The sequence below is a fragment of the Rutidosis leptorrhynchoides genome, chromosome 5 (assembly GCF_046630445.1).
Source record: "Rutidosis leptorrhynchoides isolate AG116_Rl617_1_P2 chromosome 5, CSIRO_AGI_Rlap_v1, whole genome shotgun sequence".
NCBI classification, from domain to species: domain Eukaryota; kingdom Viridiplantae; phylum Streptophyta; class Magnoliopsida; order Asterales; family Asteraceae; genus Rutidosis; species Rutidosis leptorrhynchoides.
The window spans coordinates 33,247,171-33,252,500 of NC_092337.1; positions in this window are offsets into that span (position 1 = coordinate 33,247,171).

The window sequence follows — 5,330 nt, forward strand, 5'->3', positions numbered from 1 at the left end:
TTAGTGGTTCAGTATCTTTGAATTGTCCCAGAATATCCTCCGGATTCTCAATTGTGAGGTCGGGTTCAAAAAATTGATTATCGGAAATTTGAGTTGGAATACTCGGTCGACTAGATGATGATTCTAAAGAAAAATCAACGGCGACAATATTAGCAAGATGTCTTGATCGAGTTACAGGTGGTGAACGTATGAAAGGTGGTGAACGTTTTGCTCGGTGCATTCACTGAATATCCTATTAGTTATAAAGATAAAAATTATTAAAGTTATCAAATTAATAGACTTTTCTGATTTTGCCCACGTTTTGAATAGCCAATAGATGCAGCAGGTAGCCAGGACCCTTTAAATCGGAAGCCCACAACTCGCCACTAACAAATCCAACTATTACTACGAACCAGAAAATTTTGGATGTCTATCAATTTAACCGCTTAAAATAATTTTTCGTCAAAATTTAAAGAAAACTTTGAAAATTCTATGTCCTAAAAACTAGAGCGTAGAAATGAGAAAGAAAAAGAGTGCGTCGAAAAACGTCGAAAAATAAAAGGTCGAAAAATAATAATAAGAAAGTAAAGCGTCGAAACTTAAAAGTCTAGAAACAAAAGACTAAAAATTGTGTCTAAAGGTATTAAAGCTTAAAGAAATTCTAAACGGAAAACGGCAATTACTTAAAAAGACACTTTTAATCTATTAAATATTAAAGCGATAAGCGACGTCGTAAAATTCTAAAGCGCCTAAATCTTAATCTAAAGAAAAAGCATTTAAGGGATTTTACGGCAAAGCCTACAAATCTAGAAATATAAAGTAACTACGGCAAAAACTAATTTTAAAACTAATTACGAACGATAAAAATACAAATTACGAATTAAAAGATTAAAATATGCAATTTATAAAAAGATATATAAAATGATAAAATTACTTATATTTATAAAAATATTATTTTTATATTATTATTTTATAAAAGTATTAATTTATATATTAATAAAACTAATTAAAACTTAAAATTACAAATTAATTATTAAAACTAGGATTAAAAATTAATTTAATAACTAAAACCCTAATTAATAATTAATTAATAATAATAATTATTAATAAACGTAACCCTAATTCTGTCGGCTAAGGTACCTGGGCTGTCAAATCAATCCATGCGATCGCATGGATTGTGTGTAGGATTTTCATGCGGTCGCATGGGAATGGATACCAGGCCAGATATTTGGACTGCTACAGTGTTCGGCCCGTTTTCTAATTTTAATTATTTTTTTAGTTTAATTTATATAAAATATAAATATAAACTTATTAGTTTTAAAAAAATTACTTATTAGTTTTATAAATCTTAAAATATTAACTTTTTTTAGACACTTAAAAAGATATATATATTTTTATGTTTTTATATTTTAAAACTTATATATTTTTTTTTTACAAAAGTAGATTAAAACCTAATATTTTTTTATAGCGTTTCGCTTTCTTCCCCGGCAGCGGCGCCAAAAATACTTGATGTGTGCGAGATGTAGTACGAAATAGAATATATTTTACTACGAAATACTATTAAATACGCTACAATTTTACACAAGTTATTTATTTATTTATTGAATGGATATACCTAAACCTTGCTACAACACTTATAGGCAGTGTACCTAATCGTAGAGTAGTGTAGTTTTTAGTAAGTCCGGTTCGTTCCACAGGGAGTCAGCTAAGTTTAACGCTATATTTATTTTAAACTATATTTGTATATATATATATATATATATATATATATATATATATATATATATATATATAAGTATTATTATTATTATTATTATTATTATTATTATTATTATTATTATTATTATTATTATTATTATTATTATTATTATAAAGGGGGGTTTTTGCCGTTTAGTGACCGGTTTGTCGATTTTATGTCTTAAGTCACAATCAAAACCTAATGTAAAATATTAAATATAAATATAACTTAATTTAAAGCGTAAAGTAAATGACGATAAATAAAAATGCGATAAATAAAAATGCAGTAATTTAAAGTACGATAAATAAAATGACGGTAAATAAAAGTGCGATGAGATATAAAATAAAGGAATTACGCTTATTTAAACTTCCGTAATCATGATGTTTGACGTGTTGATTTTAATTTATTACCATGGGTTAATTGTCCTTTGTCCTGGTTTATTTGATACATCCATCTGGTTTTTGTTCATAATAGTCCATCGGTCATAATTATAAAGTGCGAGTGTCCTCGTCAAATTACCCTTATACCCGAAGTCAAATATTCCAACTAATTGGGGACTTAAACTGTAACAAGCTCTTAATACTTTGTTAATGATTACACCAGGTTATCGACTGCGTGTAATCCAAGGTTTTAATAAGTTGTTAACAATTACACCAAGTGTCCTTGTATGTAATCCACCCCTGTTTTAATGAGTCCATTGACTATTAATCCATTCCCGTGTCCGGTTAAATGAACGATTATTAGTATTTATAAATATACCGCCCATCGTGTCCGATCGAGTGTATGTGGTTATTTATAAATACATCAAATTGTAAATCTCTATATTAAATTAACGAACTATCATTCAGTTAAACAAATATAAAGCCCATTAATAGCCCATAGTCCAATTTCCACAAGTGTCGGTCTTTTGTCCAAACCCCAATTATGGTTCAAAGCCCAATAACCCAGTCTTAATATTTAGTCGAACATCACGATTACTTCGGCTTAAATAAACATAATAATAACTTAGCTACGAGACATTAAGTTAAAAAGGTTGAACATAACTTATAATGAGTATTATTCGCGTAGTGTTACACGGACAGAGTTTCGATTTACAAAATTAAAACATTTGCTAAAACAACCTTATTATTATTAACTTAATATTAAAATTATATTTATAAAATAAATATAAATATATTTGAGAGAGTGATCAGAGAAATGTATGATGAAGGTGTACACAATTCGTCCAAAAATTGCTGAATTTATAGATGTGGCCAGGTCTTCACTCCATGCGATCGCATGGGAATAAGGCCTCCAGGCCATGCGATCGCATGCCCTACTTTTCCAGCATCAAATGCTTCCAAAACGTGGGCGGCTCTTGATTTATTTATTTATTATATAATATAATATATATAATTATATATATATTATATTATATTCTTGTGCATCGTTGACTTGTAATTTTAGGCCCGTTGCGTCGCGCGTTGATAGTTGGTTCATGTCCCGGTTCCGGATTTTCGAACGTCCTTTCGTACGATTTAATATCGTGTACTTTGCGTTTTACGGCTTATACTCTTGTAATTTTTAGACGTTTCTCAGGAATAATTAGAACCACTTGGATTGTACTTTGTACTTTTTAGCGTTTTGGTCGTTTGCGTCTTCAAATCGTCGAATCTGTCTTTTGTCTTCACCTTATAATATTTAAACGAATATCACTTGTAAATAGAACAATTGCAACTAAAAGCTTGTCTTTCTTGAAGAATAATGCTATGAAATATGTGTTCGTTTTTAGCATTATCAGAAGCTGTCACAAAAGATTGAGATAGAAATTTTTAACTTTTGACGTAGTCACGGTGGATTTCTGGAATTCAAGGAATTTAGAGAAAATCTTCGTAATCTATAAGATATGATTCTTCGGTAATTAAGGAAATTAGGATCCTCTTTAATTAAATGCAATCATCTGCCTCGATTGCTATGCCTGATATTTTGCTATAAATTAACTTCTTCCGTTCACTTATTTTCACCATTCATATACTTTCTTCCTCAATTCATACCTCCAAAAGATTTTGAAAATGCTAAATCCAGTTCTGATCATTGACCTCATTCTGACTATCGCAACAATCATCCTTCTATACCAACTCCCACCATAGGAATCTGTTTACTTCTACTTCGCTCTTGAGATTATTGTATTTATAATTCTCTCGTGTCTTTATATTGCTATACCATTGATATACATGGTTTGTAATTCTGTGTTGTTGTCGTGCTTACATTCTCCTTTATATTTTGAAGCTTCATGCTTTTGTTTTCTTCCCAACTCAAAGTAAAGCGATCAAGACGTCTCGGATTCATAGATATGAAGTTTCAAATGATCATAATATACTATGAATAAAGGAAAGGTAATAGCACGATTTGATTTGTCAAATTACCAGAATATTCGAGAAAGATAGAACTATCAAGTAATTATGTTCTTGATATGTTTAGAGGTTAAATAGAATGAAAGAGTCATGTAATATGGTACATGATGAGGGTAAGGTCTGTGAACCATCATCACGTTCTATTAGAAATTCAACATGACTTACTGTAATATAACTACGTTAGCCAAGTGTCATTATATTATACTAACTCATGCTTCAATTTCCAACACTTCTGCAGAAATCATTCATAATTTAAGCTCAAATTTTATAGAAGGATAGAAACTAAAACAGTTTCTTTTATGATGTAACATAGATAGCACGAGGAGATAGATAATTTTGGACAAAGATATTTATGAAGGTATCTTCAGAAATATTGAAGATATTTATAATGAAAGATACGATGATATCTTAGAATTTAAAATATCTAGAATCAAAGGATGTTGCAGAACTTTTCTGCAAGGATTTAGAATAAGTAAGGAGCAAAGTATTCGCTAAAGATTTCAGTAGATACTGAATCATATGGATTCTGTAATTACAGATTTTGTGATTTATCCACAGCCTCCTTCATAGTCTGCTCAATCCGTTTTTCAGTTCCAAAACTGAGCTTTTTCAACACACCATTCTTTATTATCAAGCTTTTGGCCATCAATACCATCTATAGCTTTTGCTGCTTCATCAGCATTCTCATATCTGAATCATTGGTTATCAATCCGAGGTGTTTTCAAGAGTTTTGAAGGGTTTGAATGAAGATTGTAATTGTCAAGATACAAATGATGTTTAAGATGGAATCAAGTGGCAAACTTGAAGAAATGTTTAACTGTAGAAGATGTAACTTATTAACGATATTTTAAATCAAGATGTGTTATAATTAATATTTTCTACTCTTTTAATACTTTTTAATTGTCCAAGGTTAGTAGTCCAATAGTCAAATAGTTCAATATATAATTTAGTTAATCAAGGTTATATTATATTGTCTCGGGATTAACTAGTATATTATGACAGTATTTAAATGACGATATTTAAAGTGCGTAAAATAAATAACAGTATTTAAATGACGATAAATAAAATTGCGAGTATTAAAATCGCGATAATTAAAATGACAATAAATAAAATGTAATAAGGAAATAGTCATAACGCATATAGGAATAGTTAGCTAAGATATTGTTAGCGTGGATTCTTAACAAAATTTCATATAGTTAAATAGTTTGTTTCTAATCAAT